Source organism: Narcine bancroftii, chromosome 8 (genome assembly GCF_036971445.1).
Source record: "Narcine bancroftii isolate sNarBan1 chromosome 8, sNarBan1.hap1, whole genome shotgun sequence".
Lineage (NCBI taxonomy): Eukaryota > Metazoa > Chordata > Chondrichthyes > Torpediniformes > Narcinidae > Narcine > Narcine bancroftii.
Window position 1 is genome coordinate 168,905,164 of NC_091476.1, and position 22,094 is coordinate 168,927,257.

Here is a 22,094-nt window from a genome sequence, read left to right on the forward strand (position 1 = left end):
TCGGGACAATGCATAGTCAGCTCTGGATTTGATTCAAGATCTCTGGTGCTGTAATCTTTGGCTTGGCTTGGCTTCGCGGACGAAGATTTATGGAGGGGGTAAAAAGTCCACGTCAGCTGCAGGCTCGTTTGTGGCTGACAAGTCCGATGCGGGACAGGCAGACACGATTGCAGCGGTTGCAAGGGAAAATTGGTTGGTTGGGGTTGGGTGTTGGGTTTTTCCTCCTTTGCCTTTTGTCAGTGAGGTGGGCTCTGCGGTCTTCTTCAAAGGAGGTTGCTGCCCGCCAAACTGTGAGGCGCCAAGATGCTCGGTTTGAGGCGTTATCAGCCCACTGGCGGTGGTCAATGTGGCAGGCACCAAGAGATTTCTTTAGGCAGTCCTTGTACCTTTTCTTTGGTGCACCTCTGTCACGGTGGCCAGTGGAGAGCTCGCCATATAACAGGATCTTGGGAAGGCGATGGTCCTCCATTCTGGAGACGTGACCCATCCAGCGCAGCTGGATCTTCAGCAGCGTGGACTCGATGCTGTCGACCTCTGCCATCTCGAGTACTTCGACGTTAGGGGTGTAAGCGCTCCAATGGATGTTGAGGATGGAGCGGAGACAACGCTGGTGGAAGCGTTCTAGGAGCCGTAGGTGGTGCCGGTAGAGGACCCATGATTCGGAGCCGAACAGGAGTGTGGGTATGACAACGGCTCTGTATACACTTATCTTTGTGAGGTTTTTCAGTTGGTTGTAATAGTACTGTGCTAATTGCTACGCTGAACTTGCTGCCCAGTTTCAGCCAGGATTCCCAACATGTTACAGCTAGTGAGATCCTGCAGTTAGGAAAGACAGTGGATTCAAACATTCCCAAGCCATAGAAGATCCACAAGCACCATACATTCAATAGTGAAGCATGAAATCATCTTTTAAGTAGTTATTGCTGCAACAAATGCCCAGAGGAGGGGACATTTTATTGATGAAATGAGGTAGTAGATTGGTGTAGCTTGTAAAGCTGCTGCCTTGCAATAGCAGAGATCTGAGTTCCTTCCTGAACTTGGTCGCTGTCAGTGTAGAACTTGTACATTTAATTTTAACGCAAAATGGACATACATTTCGGCAAATTAGTCCATGCCGCCCAGTTTACACCCCATTAACATATACCCCCAGTATGTTTCGAATGGTGGGAGGAAACTGGAGCTCCCGGAGAAAACCAGCACAGACATGGGGAGAACGTACAAACTCCTTACAGACAGCTAGGGACTCGAATCCCCGGTCCAGTGCCGATCGCTGGTGCTGCGAAGGTGTTGCTCTAACAACTAGGCCAACGTGGCTTTCCTCCTGTTTCTCCATTTCCTTCCCGTATCCCGACGACATGAGGGTTGGTGGTTAATTGGCCACTTGAATTTCCTCTCGGCACCCCTGAAGAAGGGGGCTCAGGCCTGAAATGTTGACTGCCTTTTCCTTTCTGGGGACGCTGTGTAACCTGGTAAGTTTCTCCAGTACTGTTGTGTACAGCTCTAAGCCCCAGCATCTGCAGATTTTATACTTTACCTCCCCCATTAGTGTACATCTGAGTGGTAGAATTCTGGAAGACGTTGATGAGAATATGGAAGAATCAAATAACGAATGGGGTCAAAGTGGGTGGTGGTCAGGGTTGGTGTGGGTGGTGGGTGGTGGCCAGGGTTGGTGTGGATCCAGTGAGCTAGAGGGGCTATTTCCACATTGGATTTCTTTATTATAATAACCTTTGAGACACTCCAGAAAATTAAGCCAAACTAAACTTATAAAAAAAATACTAATAATGCCAAATATATTCAAAGCAGATCAGGCAGATTTCGTGAATAGAGAAAATTTTTTTTAGAACAATGGTTAATGTTATAACACCAATAACTCAGGTGCTATAAGGAGATTGCACCTTCTCCCTGCGTCTGCGTGGGTTTCCACTGGGAGCTCTGCTTTCCTCCCACGTTCGAAAGGTGTGTGGGGTTAATAGGCTTATTGGTCAGGTGAGCTTAATTGGGCAGTGTGGGCTTATGGGCTTATGGGCTGGAAGAGCCCTATCACTGTGCTGTATCTCAAAGTGAATAATTCAAGTGAGAACTGAGAACATGTATCAATGGAACAAGCAGCTGAGCGAGAATGCTGAACCACAAATGATCTGTCAAGAGCATATATGAATAGATTGAGACTAAAGGCCCTTTCAAGTGGACTTTCCGGTTTGAGGGCTGCGACAGGAGCAGATCTTGCAGACTCACTTTTCAGGTGGTGGCCCTAAAAGGCTGCTGCAGTGATGCTAGGTCCACCTGAAAGGGCCTATTCATATCCAGAGGCAGCTCGTTGCACCTCCGGATCTGATGGAGCCAGGGCGACTGCTGCCACAGCACCACCCATCATGAATATGCGGCATAGCAATGGTCGTCTTCCCTACCCATAATCCCCCACAGAGGTGGAACTGCTCTGTCTCCCACAACAGTTCCAGCTGCGTGGAGGAGTATGGGTAGCAAAGACCGGCATTGCTATGCCGCATTTTGAGCCACAGAGTGCTGTCCTGGTGCAGGAGTGGCCAGCTGGGCTGTGGCATCCCCCACCGGCCGCCTTTGCCCCAACGTTCCCCGCCCCGGCAGCAGCCCCTACCCCGACGACCCCCACCGGATGTCCATGCCCAAACAGTCCCCATTAACCTCCCCTCCTTAGTGGGGCGGGGTCTGTCAGGTAGCAGGGTGGAGAGGGGCTGACAGGCAGCAGGGCGGGTGTGGCTGTCAGGCAGAGGGGTGGGGGGGGCAGCTTTCAGGCAGCAGAGAGTTGGGTTGCTAGCTGAAAGAGTCATCAGCCCTCCCCCCAGGCAGCCCAGAGCTCTGCCAATTATCCCTCCCCGAGGAGGGTGGCGTCAGCGCCTCGGATGCACTTCTGCTGCATTCAGGTGAGTATATTTTTAGCCGCAAGGGGGGAGATTATACGGCTTTACACTGGGGTGTTCAGCCTACCTGAAAGTGCCTTAAGGAAATTAGAAGCAAGAGTTAAACTATAGAAGATGCCAAAGGTGTCAGCCTCCCTACAGCTTTGTTAAAGGACTTCTGGTTGAAATAAAGACTGAAAAGTTCAGAAAAGTCCGATAATAATGAAGAACAGTGGCAGATGGAAAGAGAGCTATCTTTACTTATGGCTCTGAGGTATAACCTTGAACATGAAACTCGCAGTCAGGTCCACAGGAGAGAAAGAGTCTCTAAATTTCCTCGGTAACCATAACAGAGCTCAAACCAGTTTCAAGACTCCCCTAGAAATTTTTTTCTCAAAGGAAACACAGGAAGGGACTGAAAAGGAAATACTTCAACATAAAATTCATTTTGACACTGATATTTTTTGCGATATGAGGACTGCATTTGCATTCATGACACAGAATATTGAATCTGGATTCCATCAAATACCCACTGACTCCAAGCTCATTTTATTTTAGGAAGACCATTGAGAATTGAGGGAGAGATTTGAAGAGGGATTGGTTGATTTAGTTTTTACATAGGGATGCAATTAGGCAGCCTGGAACAGCCAAAGCAGAAACTCCCATGACGTGATTGGGGGAATCCCCAGCCACTTAAAATCCCGTAAATAGCTGTTCTCCTGGTCACATAGCATTGGTGGGACCCCTTCAACTAGCCGAGGGAAAGATGTGACCCCCTCCTTCAAAGGCCGAGGACTGGGTGTGACCCCTTCAAAGGGTTGAAGGCTGAGCGTGAGCCCTTCAAAGGCCAGAGGGCTGGGTGCGATTCATTTACTGTGGCCATACTCAATTGTTGGTGACACTCATCAAGGAGACTGTCAAGAACTAGAGGGTGCAGAGGATTGGTAAACAAGTCTTATGTGGCAAGGTTGGCAGAGCTGGGACTTTTCACTTTGGAGCGTAGAAGGATGAGAGGAAACTTGATAGAGGTCTACAAGATTATGGGAGGCATAGATGGGGTGGGCAGCCAACACCTGTTTTCTTGGGCAAGATCAGCAACCAGCAGAGGACATGTACAGTTAAGGGAGGGAAGTTCAGGAGACACGTCAGGGGTAAGGTTTTTACACAGAGAGTTGTGGGTGCCTGGAATGCCTTGCTGGGGATGGTGGTGGAAGCTGAAACATTGGGTGGATTTAAGAGACTCTTTGGATGGAAGAAAAATAGAGGTTTATGGGGTAGGGAGAGTTTAGTACTTTTATTTTGTAGGAGGGGATATACTGGTTGGCACAGTATCGAGGGCGGTACTGTGCGGTACTATTCTATGTTCTGTGCTTTAATGATACAGCATGGTAAAAGGTTCTTTTGGCACATGAAACCCTTGCCACCCAATTACACTCAGTTAACCCCAACCCTGTTTTGTTTTTGGAGAGAGGGAAACCAGATCTTCTTGTGGAAACTATCTTCAAGGTAGTGTCACAATTCTTACAGAAAGCGTCGGATTCGAACAAGGGTTCCTGGCACTGCAACAGTGTTGCACTAACCACTAATCAGTTGTCTTGTGATTTCTCCACGCAGATGGTGTTGTGTATCTGAACTTCTTTACCTCATAAGCTCGTGGTGGCCAATTCACCGGAGGGATTTTAAAAAGGAGGTAAATTAAACATTTGAAAGACTGAGGAAATGGGGGCTGTGGCAAACTATCACAGAGGAGGAACAAAGGCTTGGCTCATCTGCCTTGATCGTGTTGTTGGTAAGTGAGATGCTCCTGTTGGCTTGTCCTTGTGAGAACACTGTTCCTTTAAACCTTGTCCCCTCCACAACAAAGAAAGTTAAAGGATCTAATGCTTTTTGGAGTGGCAAAAAATCAATTACAGGCAATGAAATAATTTCAATAAATCGTCACTGTTGTAATCGCCACCTGGGCATAGTTTAATATCATAAAAAGTAATAATGAAAAGCTAACCCAATGCCACAGTGATTTAGACATGAGGAACTCCCCTGAAAAACGAAGTGAGCGATCCGATGAGAGTTCCCTTTAAAGCCGAACAGCTCTTTCACATCTGCCCTGTTGGATTTTGCAAATGCGTTCAGGAGAAAAGCCATCCATGATCATTTGGGATAGGAGTCAGACTCTCAGGCAAACTTTTGATCTTTAAAATATGTTTCCAACTGCCTGGTCCCGGCTACCGACTCAAATCTAATAATTAGTGTGGATTTAAGTGGGCAGGGAGAAGATCCTGACTGATTTCTGGAAGGGTGTGATTGGGGGAATCCCCAGCCACTTAAAATCCCGTAAATAGCTGTTCTCCTGGTCACATAGCATTGGTGGGACCCCTTCAACTAGCCGAGGGAAAGGTGTGACCCCCCTCCTTCAAAGGCTGAGGACTGGGTGTGACCCCTTCAAAGGGTTGAAGGCTGAGCGTGAGCCCTTCAAAGGCCAGAGGGCTGGGTGCGATTCATTTACTGTGGCCATACTCAATTGTTGGTGACACTCATCAAGGAGACTGTCAAGAACTAGAGGGTGCAGAGGATTGGGAAACAAGTCTTATGGCAGAGCTGGGACTTTTCACTTTGGAGCGTAGAAGGATGAGAGGAAACTTGATAGAGGTCTACAAGATTATGGGAGGCATAGATGGGGTGGGCAGCATGCTTACAGAAGAATCAGTCATTCTCTAAGCCAGGGCAATAAACAACGGCTTCTGCAAGTACATTATCCTGAATCTTCCTGAACTCACCTACAACTTGATGAGCTTCACTATTAAGCTTTTCTTGCCTTCATTTCTCCTTGATTCACATCCCCACCACATCCATGGTCAGCAATCAATTTAATGGACTGAGTACCATCACAGGATCTGAAAGGAATCGCATTGTTGTGATTTGAAGAGTATCAGGTTCGGTGGGTTCACAGAGAGACGAGTCTGGACACAAGTGTAACAATCACACGTAGCTTTAATGAACACGCAGGAGAGAACAGGGAAGAATGTCAAGTGATACTCACTTACTATATTACTAAGCAACTACATAAAGACATTCAATTCAGACCCAGGTTGGACTCTGATACTAGTGGCTGCCTATACTCCACACAGTCACACACGTGTACACACTCTACAGACAGGGATTTTCTCACACACTCTCAGATCCCCATACCAATGGGAGTGCAGCTCTCTGTGTGATAGTACAGACCTATCACCAATGTATATAGTTACAGTATCTAGAGTGTAATGACTGTGCTTACAGCGATTGGCTGAGAGCTTAGCCACGCCTACTGTCTGGGCCTTAAAGGGTTGTGTCCCTAGCCAGGTCGGATCATTCCGGACTGGTCGGCCACCTGTGAAGAGCTCTTGTCTTTTGCTAATAAAAGCCTTGGTTTGGATCAACAAGTCTTTGGTTCTTTCGATGAGCTCTACCCTCTGCAAGCCTGATCTATTGCAGTACTATGATGAGCTTATCCATAACACTTTCAGCGATGTCCACAGTAACAACCTGGGCTGAAGTGATGTCTGGGACTTGGACCATGAGGCAGAGAAAAAGAAAGTGCTGTGCATTGATGTTATGTACAGTTCTGATCTGGGCACCTAGCCGATATTGTCCCTTGGTAATTTAAATGAGTCAATAGCAAGATGTGCACTAATGGATGTCTGGAGTCCAACCTTGATGATAGTTGATGCGACTTCCGAATAAGTTTCAGACAGGGAGGATGCATGACACCTGGCATCCACAATATTCCAGATAGGCAGTGAGGCCATGTGTTTCTCCACAATCACCATATTACACATGTGCAATTCCTCATTGTCATTGCGAATGATCTTGTCTCTTTCCTGTTACAAAGCTTTGATCCACTGGCAATGGCCTCTCTGTTCTCGTTGGTTGCTTGTGCCTATTGATGCCAACTTTGGAAAAGCTTCCAACATTCTAAAGGATCCATTTCACCCTGGTACACGCCCTTCTCTCCGACCGGTATGCACCTTGTATTTGGTAGAAGATGCATAAACTTGCAAACATGAACATCGTGATTTAAGGATGTCCACGCTGACATCTCATTCAATCAGCTTTAGGTATGCTTTCGATTGTTGTGGTGCATTCATGTTGTAACAAGCTCAAAATTAATGTTTTATCCCATTTAATTCCTTCTTGGCTCTCAAAAGCCTGCAGGACTGGTTAGGACTTGTCACAGAGCAGCTTTCCAATCTTGACTGATGGGAAAGTACAGACAGTTTCCTGTTACACCTGTGCAGCTGTTTTTCAACACACAGTCATACTTTACCAATAACACGTCTAAGAGGAACTTTGATGTGCCAGAGCTGAGCACGTTCTTTCAGTCTAGTTTGGGTTTTCTCAACAAATACTTTGCTATTAAAGTTGGCTTGTTTCCAAACTCATCCATAATAACAGACAGCTGAGCTTGTACATCCTGAGCATGTATTCATGAAAGCTTCCCAGAATAGACTTTCAGTTTGATTGCGATCCAACTACAATTATTTTTGACTGAATATTAAACTACCTAATACGATTCTCTTATCTCTGCTGCTTGCTGACAGACACCCTAAAATGTAAGTTCCTCATTGTCAGTATGTACTTCGAAACTATGGCATACTCCTCTTGGTGAACGTTTTGAACAGCAAATAAATCATTTTTGTTGCTTGACTTCACTTTGGATCTGCAGGGTGTCAAAACGTCACCTCTCCTTTTCACCGCGGCAACACAGGGCTAATCTTAATGGTCAAGCTTTGTCCAAGCAGTGGCATTGAAACAACAACTGATTGGCAAGCCTTGGATGTGTTTTAAGGCTTTTGCAAAGCCTCTCTGACCATGAGTTGGAAATTGACACAGCATTTTTGGTAGACAAAATTCACATTCACATCTACACCGTAATTTTTAATGGACGCTGTAAGACCAGCTCAGCTGGTCTTACAGCGTCCATTAAAAGCAAAGATACATCGACGACATTTTGGGCCTAAGCCCTTCTTCAAGAAATCTGCAGGATAAGCCAGAAGCAGGAAATTTCAGAGAAACTACATGCTGGGTGAGGGAGGAATCCAGACCAACAAAAGGTGTTAATTGGATATGATAAGGGGAGAGGTGAGAATTTATCATGTCTGTGCGAGATGAAGGGAGAGGAAGAGCTAGAGAAAGGCGACAGGTGGATGGGGGTGGCTTTAGAGAGAGCCAGAGAAGACGATATTAATGCCATCCAATTGGAGAGTGCCCAGTCGGAAGATGAGGTGTCGTTCCTCCAATTTGCAGGTGGCCTCAGTCTGGCAGCACCAGACCATGGACTGACCTGTCAGCAAGGGAATGGGATGGGGAATTTAAATGGGTGGCCATTGGGAGATTCACGCTATTGTAGTGTACAGCCGTCTTCCAATGGCCATCCTCCAACCAGATGGCATTAAATCAACTTTTCTCACTACCTTCCTCCTCACTTTCCACCCCCCTCCCATCGTCGCCTTCTCCCAGCTCTATTTCACACTGTCTCCTTTCACACAGACATGATAAATTCTCATCTCTGTCCTTATCATATCCAATTAACACCTTTTGTCGGTCTGGATTCCTCCCTCGCCCAACATTGAGTTTCTCCGAGATTTCCTGCTTCTGGCTCATCTTGCAGATTCCTTGAAGTAGGGCTCAGGCCCAAAACGTCAGCGATGTATCTTTGCTTTTAATGGACGCTGTAAGACTGGTTGAGCTCCTCCAGAATTTTGGTATGTTTTTACTTCAATTACAGCATCTGAAAATTTATGTGTTTCACTCAGTAATTTTTCATACAGTTAGATTTTTCATGTCAACGGTTTTAACTGAACAAACCGTCCACAGTGTAGAATCTAAAACAGCCTCAGGTTGCAATGCAGGTGTAAGTCCTAGATTGTTATCTTCTGCTTCTTGATCTTTTCCCCAAACGTACAGCTTTAATCAAGTTTACAACGTGAGAGATGACTCATCAGCATGTCAAATATTTCTGGCTCCCCACCCATCAGGTACATTGTTTTATGATTCTTTTTTTTATATTTTATTTTCAAAAATTTTAAACCACAGTTACATTTTTAATTAATAATGAATTATATGTATAAAAATATATATGTGGTATTTATAATCTTAATCTCCCCTCCCTCCCCACCACCCTCCTCCCTCTCATTCTATCTCTAACCCCTAAAAAGGAGATTATCAAAAATACATACCCAAGTTCAAGTCAACTTCTGTGAAGCTGAAAATCACCGCCAGGACGAGTTATTGAGAGTTTAAATCTTCAAACCAACATATTGTAAATAAGGGCTCCATATTTTCAAAAAGAAATGATATTTATCACCTAAATAATGTTGCTTTTTTTCAAAAGGAATACAAAATCTCATTTTAGTTTGCCATCTTTGCATTCCTAAATCTATATCTGATTTCCAAGTAATAGATGCACATTTTCTAGAAATAGTTAAAACTAATCGTAAAAATTCAATTTGATACATAGTTAATCTTAACTTTAGACTAATGTTACAAGATCAAACCAGCAACCACAAAGAAGGGGTAAAGATGAACAATTACTTTTTTAACAAAAAATTCACCTTCAAACTTTAATTCAAAATCCCCCCTTTTATAACAATGCCCACTGGTTACTATGCAAATTCTATAACAGTGTAAAACTAATAAATTCCCCAGCCTAAATATAACATATGTAATTAAAGTCTAAGTTATATTTCCAACCAGCCCACAGAAAAACTTAGACACAAAACACACAAGGCTCTCAAAACTTTGATCTCAACCGAAGCAAAGATCATAACAAAATTCAGTTTGTTTGGTAAACTGAAGCCAAAAGATCTTTGAGAGAGAGAGAGAGAGAGAGAGAGAGAGAGAGAGAGAGAGAGAGAGAGAGAGAGAGAGAGAGAGAGAGAGAGAGAGAGAGAGAGAGAGAGAGAGAGCACAAAATTCGAAGTTGTCTTGTGTTGCTTGCAGAGAGAGGAACCATCGGCTTGGTCCGGATCCTTCTGGCTACCTTCCGAATGTTCATCCTTTTTGAAATGCCCAACATTCTAAACTGTCCTCCAGAGCATGACTCATGCTCTGGGCCTTCTTCCACTCCACAGCACCAAGTCCAGAAATCTTTAGATCATTTTCTGCACATGCTCAGTCCGTCTCCCACTCTCTCAGCAGTCCACCTTCACCTTGGCTCTCTGAGGACAAACTGTCACTTTTTAACATAAAACCACACAACACATAGGCTAATACACAACACAGAACTCTGTAACACTAACTATTTTAATATTCCCCAATAAAAATAACATCAGATCCAACAGTTTTATCTTTAATATTTTCTCCAAAAACTTTTTAATTTGCATCCAAAAAGGTTTAACCTTAGTACATTGTCAAGTCGAATGAAAAAAATGAACCTATCTCTCGACCACATCTAAAACCTAAACCTGATGATATTAAGATAAATCTTTTCAATTTTCAAGTTTTATGATTCTTGTATTTCTTTCTGTTTTGGGAATTCATATTATTACCACCTTCTTCATCTCCAATGCTATTGTTTGTTTACTTTATGTTTATTTGTTTGCTATAGAGCAGGGTTTCCCAAACTTTTTAGGTCATGGAACCCTTTTGGGGAACATATGGAACCCTAATTGTTGTGCACAGTTTGCAATATCTGTTATATAAAAAGTGTATATTCTCTTAGTTTCTTTCTTGGTCCAATGATCCATGCTTCATGGTGTTGCACATGTGGAATATCTGTGGAGTGTGGCTTCATGCTGGGGGAATTCAGATTCTCATTGGTTGAGGGTTATGCATAAGCCTGGCATCTGCGCTGTGATGGGCGCAGTGTGGGGGGGGGGCGCTTCCTCTGGCGGTGATGCCTTGTCACTGTGGTTTCAGGGTTGGGCATGCATTTCTGGTTCCGGTGCTATGGGAAAGGGCATGGGAGGTCTTGCTTCAGGGTTGAGGTGACATATTTGTGCTTGGGGTTGGTGGGATAGCCAGCTGAGAATGTTGTGGAGGCACAGCATTGGAGAGGCTCAGGGGGTCGAACTGGGTACTTTGTATGGCACGGATGCAGATGCATGGCCAACGTTTTGGGCTTGGGCCCTTCCTCGGTGTGTTGTTTCTGCCTGGCTAGCCGGGTTCTTTTAGCATTTCTGCTTGTTTCCATGGTTTGTTATGCATTGTGCAGGGGCATTTTTCCTTTCAGCTCTGGGCCCTTCTGCTGTCATGTGGTCGGGGTTGGCCACTGTCCTTGAGTCATGTGGGAGTTTGCTCGGACATTCTCGACAAGGGGCCGCAATGCAGCAGACAGTGTGGTGGTGGTGGCTTTGAGTGTTGATCTGAGGAGGCAGAAGGGGTGGACAATGAAGGGTGTGGGTTCAGACTGGGAGGGGATGTGGTTTGCATTGATGGGGTGACTCATTTTATGTAACACCATGGTTTGGAGGAATGTTGTCTCACTTTTTGCTGTGCCCTGCATTCAAGTGGAAAAGCTGGACACTGACCCTAAGGATCCAGAGGCCTCTGTAAAATTTGATCAGTAGCTGCACTTTATAAGGCGACATGATATTCAGGAAGAAGTTGGCAAGGGCGGCCTGCAGAGGTTGGCCACCGCTTTTTCCAGATGATCAGGGACTATGGCACTTACTCAGTTGCCATGGGGCTCCTGCAAGAGCAGTACCAGGCCCCAATGAATGTAATCTATGCCAGATACCTCCTGGGCAGCCAGTGACAAGGACCTGGTGAGTCTGTTGATGAGTACGTTCAGGCCATGGGGGGGCCTGGGGTGAGCTTGTGGCTGCATTAATGTTACAGCAGCCGTCCATCAGGAGGAACTGATCAGGGATGCATGCGTGGATGGCTTCAGGTCTGACCATATCAGACAAAGACTCCTGGAGAAGGGCGATTGGATGCTGCAGGATGTGGTCAATCTCACCAAATCACTAGAGACAGCCCAACAGACTGCAGAGCCTTACTCCTCTGGCAATGCGGCCACCATGTGGGGAGCACAGGTGCTGCCATCTTGGGACGCGGTGTCCCAAAGGGCAGCCGCTATCGCCAAGCACTAGAAGTGCTATTAGTGCGGCCAGAAGAAACACCCGTGTAAGAACTGCCCCGCCAGAAGCGTGACCTGCTCCAGCTGAGGAAGAAAAAGACACTGTGCAAGGATAGGTAGGTCCAAGCCTTACCCTGCAGTTCCACATGCAGACAGCAGCCATCGCCATCTTCGACTGCGATACGTCCAACTCCGCTTTTGGTCATGGAGACCAGTGCAGTAGGAACCCAGGGTTGATGGCCTGGGTCGGCATCACTTCCAGCTTCACTTCCGGCAGTGAGCACGTGTGAACCATGGGGGCAGCCATCTTTGGGTCAGACATCTTGGAGGTCGCCAACACATACATACAGCAGCAGCGGATAGTTGGACAACAAGTTGACACTGTAAGATAAAAACATCATGAGATGGGACTGGAGAAGGAGTCACCCAGTACTAAGGAGTAACAGGATGCAGATGTGACCTTGTACACTCAAGGTAAGTGTGGCAATAACAAGATGATGTGCAGCAGACTAACAGAGAAGGATAGCAACAGTTTATTCATTGGACAATGTAATGGTATGATAATTTACTAAGTACGTATCCTGAGGTATAAAAAAAACACCACTTGCTGATATCGGGAGAATGCGCCTTCTCCAACTAACACTGTTATTTGCAAGTGTTACAATCCGGTCATAAAGAACCTTGATTTCGATTCAGTCTGGTGTCTGACTCACTCATTCTTGAACAAAGCAGACCTAACAACACTGACGTCTATTGTTCTGGTCCAGAGCAGCCCACATCAATTAGCAAGGTCCACCATGGACATCGAGGTAAACGGCCGCATTGCAAAGTACTTGGTTAACAAGGAAACACCAAAAGCTTCATACAGGAGGGTACTGTACAGCGCTGTTTCCTCACAGTGACCCCGGTCCAGTATAAAATCTCGTTGGCCTTCAAGTCCCATTCATCCAAAATCTGAGAAAACTGCTCAGTAATAGTAACACTATCCTTGGGTGGCGCCTAGTACAAGAATTTTACCATGACTCTGTTCACCAGTTACACTGGGGCTGGAATTCCTGTGCCACCTTAAAAGTGTTCTGATGGAATATGATGGGCCCCATCCCTCCCTCACAGTCCATAATAACCAACTTTTAAACCATTCGCCTATCTCCCCGAGAAACCATTAGCCTGTCTCCCCGAACACAGCCAATCAGCGACCTGAACACTGCCCACTGCTCACTACCTGTGGAATGTCCATTGTCCAGGTCTGACCGCCCCCCCCCCCACCCCCATTTGAAAATCTCATTCCTGGCCAATAATCTGCGGCCACTAAGAGCAGGTGAATCATCCCCAGGCTGATCAAGGCTGAGGTTAAACGACTTCTGGCCGAGGGCATCATAGAACCCTGAACCAGCCCTTGGGGAGGGCAGCTAGTGTTGGTAAGAGAGGCACAGATTACAGCCAGACCATCAAATGGTTCACCCTCTTGAACATCTACCCCCCTTTCCCGCATAGCCGACATGATGAACAAGATTGCCCAGTGCTGGGTCTTCTCCACCAGCCTATCACCAACTAGTGATCTGCCTGGAGGCCACCTCTACCATTTCCTCAGGGCCTCCTTTGGAGTCACGAACGGCATTTTAGTCTTCCAGAAGGAAATGGGAAGTTTGGTGGATGACCACCAACTGAAAGTTACATTCCCCTACCTGGACAACATCTGTGGCTATAACCAGCAGGATTACGATGCTAACCTGCAAAATTTCCTCCAGACAGCTAAAGCCACAAACCTCACATTTAAACAGAAGAAATGTATGTTCTGCACTTCACATCTGGCTATACTAGGGTGTGTGGTGGAGAATGGAGTCATTGGACTGACCCTGATCATATACGGCCCCTGCTGGAGCTGCCACTCCACCATTGCTTCAAGGCCTGAAAAGGTCCTCGGAATTTCTTTCATATTATGCGCAATGGGTCCCTAATTATGCAGACAAACACCACCCTCTAGTTAAAAACCACCACCTTTCCCCCATTGGCAGAAGGCAAAGCGGCCTTCACTCACATCAAAGATGATATTGCCAAGGTGGTGATGCACGCTATTGATGAATCCATCCCATTCCAGGTGGAGAGTGATGTGTCTGACTTTGACCTGACGGTTATGCTTGAACAGGCGGGAAGGCCAGTGACATTTTTTTCCCATCCCCCTCCAGGGCCCTGATTTCTGGCACTCAGCTATTGTGAAAGAAGCCCAGGTCATAGTGGAAGCTGTGAACCACTGGAGGCATTATCTAGCCGACAAACCATTCACCCCGCTGTCTGACCAATGTACGGTCGCATTCATGTTTAACAGCAACAGCAGGGAAAAATTAAAAATGACAATATCCTAAGGTGGAGAATTGAACTGTCCACCTACAACTATGAGATCTTGTACCAACCTGGGAAGCACAATGAGCCTCCCGGTACCCTGTTCCGGGGAACTTGCGCCAATGCACAAGCAGACCTCCTCCTTCACAACAGCCTCTGCCACCCTGGGGTCACTAGGCTCTATCATCTTGAGAGAGCCCGCAACCTCCCATAATCAGTTGAGGATATCAGGGAGATGATCTGCAGCTGTCTGGTCTGCATAGATTGAAAGCCACTTTTCTACTGGCCGGAGAAAGCTCACCTGATTAAGGTCACCCGCCCCCTTCGAACATCTAAGTAGAGACTTCAAGGGCCCACCTACCCTCCACGAACCGGAACGTGTATTTTCTCAACATTGTTGATGAATACTCATGATTACCATTCGCCATCCCCTGCCCAGATATGACCACAGCCACAGTTATTTAGTCCCTGCATAATCTCTTCACACTCTTCCGATACCCCAGCTACTTCCACAGTGACTGGGGGTCTTCATTCATTACCAGCTGTCCAAAGGTGTAGGCATGAGCAGGACCACTAGCTATAATCCACGAGGAAACAGTCAGGTGAAAAGAGAAAAGGCACAATTTGAGGGCAGTCCTCCTGGCTCTCAAGTTAAAAGGGCTGCCTGTCTCCCCGTGGCAAGAGACCCTCACAGAGGTGCTCCATGCCACCAGGTCCCTCTACTGTACTGCAACAAGTACTGCCCTGCATGAGAAATTATTCTCCTTCCCTGGGAGGTCAGCGTTGGGAACCATGCTACTGGTCTGGCTTCTGACCCCAGGGCCTATGCCACTCTGGAGACACACCAGGACCCATACACCAGATCCCCTGGTTGAGAAAGTCCAACTCCTCCATGTGAACTCCCAATATGCCAACATGCAGAACCAGGATGAGCGAAGGGACACTGTCTCTTTCCAGGACCTGGCACATACAGGAGCCCCCAAATTAAGGTACTCGCTAGAACCCCATAGTCAACTGATGAGCACTCCCCTTTTCCCCCATGACTACCAGGGACATGGTCGGGTATCTGACCCCACCATTGGCACCAGTTGCACCAACCCATAACCCCCCCATGACTCAGCCCCAACTGATTCTGTTCAGCCAACCGAATCGCAGCCGGTCACATGGAGCACTGCCCAGGAGCCACAGCGGGCATTGCAACAGTCAGTTCAATGGATGAAGCCACCAGACAGGCTGAACATGTAAATAGACTCAGAATGGACTCTGACACTTCACCCCGCCGGACTTTGTTTTAAAAGAAAGGGGTGAATGTGGTGGAAGACATGCATTGTACAGATTGGCTCGCCCAGATACTGTAAATCCTCCCCCTCAAGATCCCTAATAAAGGCATTTATAGCTCTGTAGAGCTCGTCGAAAGAATCAAAGACTTGTTGATCCAAACCAAGGCTTTTATTAGCAAAAGACAGGTGCTCTTTACAGGTGGCCGACCAGTCCGGAATGATCCGACCTGGCTAGGGACATAACCCTTTAAGGCCCAGACAGTAGGCGTGGCTTAGCTCTCAGCCAATCGCTGTAAGCACAGTCTAGATACTGTAACTGTAAACACTATATACATTGGTGATGGATCTGGACTATCACAAGCTCAATCTCCTCTCTCAGTACTACCTTGGAATTAGGCCAACAGCATGTAAGTGATGCCTGAAAGTTTATAGTGATTAAAGCCTTCTGGTCTGTCAGGTCTAATTGATTGCACTACAATTGGCCTATGGGAGGTCGCTGTGGTTGCGAATGGAGCAGAGGTGCTGGGCGAAGTGATTTCCCAGTCTATGGCCGGTCTCTCCGATGTAGAGAAGGCCACAATTGGCCTCTGGGAGGTCGCTGTGGTTGCGAATGGAGCAGAGGTGCTGGGCGAAGTGATTTCCCAGTCTATGGCCGGTCTCTCCGATGTAGAGAAGGCCACAATTGGCCTCTGGGAGGTCGCTGTGGTTGCGAATGGAGCAGAGGTGCTGGGCGAAGTGATTTCCCAGTCTATGGCCGGTCTCTCCGATGTAGAGAAGGCCACAATTGGCCTCTGGGAGGTCGCTGTGGTTGCGAATGGAGCAGAGGTGCTGGGCGAAGTGATTTCCCAGTCTATGGCCGGTCTCTCCGATATAGAGAAGGCCACAAAGGGAGCACCCCAGATGCAGTAAGTAAGTCCTCTGGATGTAAAAGTGAAATGTTGCTTTTGTTTGGGGCCCCAGACCATGGTGTTGGAGGAGGTGTGGGCGTAAGTGTTGCACCTCCTGCAGGCACAGGGGCAGGTGTGATGGCTGCAATGGGTGGTGATGGATGATTGGGAGGGTTCATTCCCTCACTTCCAGCATGAGCATTTAGTGAATACAGTCGTACATTCAGTAAAACCTCACGCCCTCTGTTCCAACATGCAACTGACATTCGGGCATGTGCTAGTAACCTTTCCTTTCTGAGAGCTCTTGAAACAAGTTGCCCAGTTTTTGAATAAGTCATCAGGGTTAGGGTTGTAACGTCGACACACTGTACAGATTGGGAAATGCCTCATATGCAACCTTATTTTGCTCTCTAAAAATCATGAGTTAAAGAACAGGATAGACGTGGAGCTTGTAGAATTGCTGTCTCACATGGCCGGAGGCATGGGCTCAGCTTTCCCCCCACCCCTCCCCCCCTCCATGAGTAGCAGCCTATGTGAGGGTTGTATGTTCTTTCCTATAGCCTGCAGATTGATGGGTTCATTGAGCCTTGAGATGCACACAGAATCTGGGGGAAAGTTGATGAGAATGTGAGACTCTCAAGTGGGATTAATGTAGGATGAGTGTGAACGGGCTTCAGAGAAAAAGAATCTCAGGGGTTGCGTGTGATGTCATGTTTGTAGTCTGACAATACATCTGAAATGTGAATGGGTGGATGATGGTCAGTGCAGACTTGGTGGGTCAAAGGTGCTGGATATGAAAACTGGAACCGCCTGACTCTTGTCATAACTGCTAGCAGGAACTGCGCTGAATAGAGCACAACATCCTTTAAATGCCAAAACAGATTATTTTATCTAAATTTGTCTCAATTCAAAGCAACACCTCCCTCCAAAGATGCTGCCTGACCTGCAGTTTGTTCTCGGCTCTCAATCCCAGCACCTGTCATCTCACATCTTCCTATTTGTCCTGCTTGTTCAATTATTGCAACAGACCAAATTTAATGCTTCACAAAGCAGATTAATTCAGACTCATGTCTGAGTGCTTGAAAGTAAAAGTGTGATGGTTCACTTTATGCTCTGTTCTCCTTTCACACCTGCCTGGGTAAGCTTGTTCATTTTAGATTGGTCACAGTGTTTGAGCTACCGAAAGAAAACAGAGACACGCCGAGAGCACTTTAGTTTATACAAATCTTTATTACTAAATCAAAAGCTGATTTCAAACTTCAATATGCAAGCCCTTCCCAATTATACTTATCAACACCTGGACTGGTCCCAACTGCCGAAGCGAGGCAACGACAGCACACTTGTAGTAGGTTGTCTGGGCGCCGGTAGCAGCTTCTCCACCTCCCCCGACCGGGACTTTGGTTGGAGTCTAGAAGTTCTTCTTCTTGTTGAGAGACGTTTCCACCCCTCAGAGAGTCTCAAACTTCAGCAGTTGGACCATGGCTTATATTACCCAAAAATTGTTTACTCATAGCTTATCTCTTTGAATAAATGATTTACTTATCTTCAAGGTCTCCTGACAGTCTGCGACCAACAAAAGACAACTGCATCTCTGGGCCCCATGGTGGAAAAGCATGGTCTAAATCCTCCATTATAACACCTCTGTATACACACTATAATTGTCTTTATCTTTCCCTACTATTTAATTTGCGCAGGTACTATCGGTCTTGTCCAACTGCGTATTCTTACAGTCCTACACAGTGAACACTGGTGGAAATTTCAACCAGGATGGCTTCAAAATTTGGGCGATTCGCGATTTTCTCCTCCAATCAGGTACGTTATGTCTCTGTGTTACTTGGGAGGCTTCTTAAATAACTTAGAGATGCAAGATTCAAATAACAAAAGAGACTTTACTTACTGATGCCTTCCACCATCTCAGGAAACTGTTCACACACGCACATACATATACATACGCCCCACGGTGGTGCACTACAGTTACTACAGTGAGAAGGGTGTATTCTTACATGGTTACAAAGTAGTTCACATTATCCTGACTATTTAACAAGGTACATAATATACATCAACTATAATGATACACATTAAATTGCCTCAGTACAGAAAGGTAAAATAAATATAAAGACAAATAAAGTAATTAATCAAATCCATTTTCTTGCTACACTGGGGAGATTCATCATTGGGGGAGAGACCAAATTAAACAGGAAAAGTCAAACCTCTCCATTCAATAGCTGAATTCTCTTCGAAGCAGAGCAAGTAGTTGTGGAAAGATTTATGCATGTTGTGAGTAGCGGACATGTTGCTGTTTGTCATTTGGGTACACACTACTTTTGGTCATCAAACAAGAGGAATTTAGTGGATGGAGCAGCCGCAGAGGGAGTAAATATGGTTAACGTTAACGTTTCGGGTCCAAACTCTACATCAAGACTCTTGACAAAGACGAGACAAGGCTCTTGTACATCAAGACAAGATCGAAGGGTCCAGCCTGAAACATTAACTACTCTCTTTCTCCCCCAGATGCTGGTTGATCCATCGAGTTTCTTCAGCAGATTGCTTGTTGTTCCAAATTCTACCATCTGCAGTCTCTGGTTCACTACCCTCGGTCACACTGAAAGCCCTTAGGAAACAGTTGTTCAAAAAAATACCTTAGAATTACACAACAATGATAGTTTATTCAAAGAATGTGCAATTCATGCCACTTGTATGAAATGCTGGCCGAACCTGAACTGTAAATATAATCAAACAAATACTCCCTTTATATGCTCAATTTTCACAGTCTTCTGGGCCCCATTTTCAGTGAAACTGCCAGGCCTTCGGTTTGTAGATGTCAATGGACTGAGCATTAGAAATATTCTTTCAAAATATATTCCGATGATTCATATGTCGGGAAATGTTTTGCAATTGTATATCTGTGCTTACATGATGACAAGAAATAGATCAAAGTATATGAAAATTTAAACAAATTAGCTGCCGATTTGAAATTCAGTTGGAATCAATTAATGGAATTGGTTTATATTCCTATTTTTGCTCTTTATTTGGGGATTTCATTCCTGAAACAATTGCAATTACAAATGGACTGGAGGGTGGCTCATTTCATTCCGCTGTTCAAAAAAGGACCCAAAGTAAACTTGGTAATTACAGGCCTGTCAGTCTGACATCAGTGGTGGGTAAATTAATGGAAAGTGTTCTTAGAGATAGTATATACAACTATTTGGAAAGACAGGAATTGATTGGTAGATCATGTCTAACAAATCTTATAGAGTTTTTTGAGGAGGTACTAAAAAGGTTGATGAGGGGACGGCTGTGGATGTTGTCTATTTGGACTTTAGGAAGGCTTTTGATAAGGTTTGCCATAAAAGATTTGTAAGGAAGGTGGAAGCATGAGGTATTAATGATGAAATAGTGAAATGGATTCAACAATGGATGGATGGGAGATGCCAGAGAATAGTGGTGGAAAATTGTTCGTCAAATTGGAGGCTGGTGACAAGTGGAGTGCCTCAGGGATCAGTCCACTGCCGTTTGTCATATATATTAACGATCTAGATGATAGGGTGACAAATTGAATTAGTAAGTTTGCAGATGATACAAAGATTGATGGTGTTGTCGACAGTGAGGAAGATTATCAGAGCTTACAGGGTGATATATGACAGTTAGAAGAGTGGGTTGGAAGATGGCAGATGGGGTTTAATACTGATAAATGGGAGGTGATACATTTTGGTTGGACTAATCAAAATAGGACATTATTAAAGGTAGATAATTGAGCAGTGCAGTGGAACAAAAAGTTTCAGGAGTCATGGTACATAATTCTCTGCAAGTTGAATCACATGTGGATAGGGTGGTGATAGTATGTTGGCTTCCATAAATCAGAGTATAGAATACAGGAGTTGGGATGTTATGTTGAAATTGTATAAGGTATTGGTGAAGCCAAATTTGGAATATTGTGTGCAGTTTTGGTCGCCGAATTACAGAAATGATATAAACAGAATAGAGAGTGAGTGCAGAGGAGGTTTATGAAAATGTTGCCGGGGTTTCAGGGTTTGAGTTACAGGGAAAGGTTGAGCAGGTGGGACTTCATTTCCTGGGGCGTAGAAGATTGAGGGGTGATTTAATAAAGATATTCAAAATTTTAAGGGGTCAATGTGGATAGGCTTTTTCCATTGAGAGTGGGGGAGATTCAAACTAGAAGGCATGGATTGAGAGTAAAATAGGAAAAGTTTAAGTGAAACATGAAGGGAAATGTCTTCACGCAGAGGGTGGTGGGGTTGTGGAATGAACTTCCAGCAGTGGTGGTAGAAGTGAGATCGATGTTAATATTCAAGGAAAGGTTGGATAGGTATATGGACGGGATAAGTGTGGATGGTTATGGGTCAAATATGGGACTAGGTGGGAGAAGGTGTTCGGCACGGACTAGTAGGGCCAAACTGGCTTGTTTCTGGGCTGTAAATGGTTATATGGTTAATAATTTCTCAGAAAATTTGAATGGGTACTTCAGATGCTCGATTGCCCTGTAACCCTGATGCAATTTCATGTCAGTGTTAAATGAACTGGGCTCATTGCAGTGAATTGAGATTCACTGGTGGTGTGTTATATTGATGGCTGCTCTGCTTCCATCTACCCATGTTTCCCACTGAAACCCTGAGCCCTTCTGAAGACCACTAAGTCCCTACTCTCAATTATAAGCTAATAAAAGCATATGTTTTTCCAGTTGTGAGAGCTTTTATTCACACTTCAATTTTATTAGTTTATTCTCTAGAAGATGGAAGCTCTGCACAAGCCTGATGTGGCTGAAGAGCTCATGTACTGGCTAGACTGCTTCCAGGCCTACCTGAGTGCGATCAGAGATGTCTTCCACAGCGATAAACTCAGGAGGTCCCCACTTGTTTCCAGGGTAGGAACGAAAGGTATGCAGTCATCAGGGACTGCACTACATATGATGCCACCATCGAGACATTGAAGGCTAGGTACCTGAAGTCACAAAACGAGGTCCTAGCGAGGCAGACTCACTCTACATTGCCTGCAGTCAGGAGAGACTATCAATGATTACCTACTGGATCTGTGGATGCTTGCCAAGAAATGCAGGTACAATGCCGTGCTTATGGGGAAGAACAGATCTGGGACACCCTAGTCATGGGGGTCCACTCGAGGTACATGAGGGAGTGACTGCTTGAATTGGGTAAGAAGGACCTGGCTAGCCATGTTGAACTGGCCAAGTTGCTGGAACAAGCCAAACTTGAGAATGTCGACCTCAAAGCTGGCGAGCTCGCTTACCCAGGTGACCCCTTCCAAGGTCCGGCAACTCCAACCCTAATGGCTGCACTTCTCATGCTAGGGAGTGTTTTTTCTGCAGCAAGAGTCAGTTCTCCCAGCTAAAGACTCAGTGTGTTTCAGCTGTGGCAAGAAATGACATTGGGCGAGGGTTTGCCACGCAACGGGAAGCCAGGGAAAGTTCACGGCCTGCACCGCTCCCAGATCTAATCTGAAGGAGGGTGGTTGCGAGAAAACGGCGTGAAAAGGCTCGGTGGCCATTTGCCATGACTCAAATTCAAGCTCGGCGCCTTCATCGTCAGAGGAGGAAGGAAGGTTGATGCCATCTTACCCGCGGTCAACCCAGGACAGTGGGCGTCACTCGAGTGGAGTCTCTAGAGTCCTAGCCTCG

General features: G+C 45.8%; 1 long non-coding RNA gene across 1 annotated transcript; it reads left to right on the forward strand.

The window, feature by feature from the left end:
* The first annotated feature begins 3,624 nt into the window (after nucleotides 1–3,624).
* On the forward strand, nucleotides 3,625–21,174 carry LOC138741564 (uncharacterized). Its single transcript, XR_011343577.1, has 4 exons — nucleotides 3,625–3,738; nucleotides 4,494–4,668; nucleotides 18,139–18,256; nucleotides 18,956–21,174. It is a non-coding gene; the product is annotated as an uncharacterized lncRNA (long non-coding RNA).
* Nucleotides 21,175–22,094: the final 920 nt, after the last annotated feature.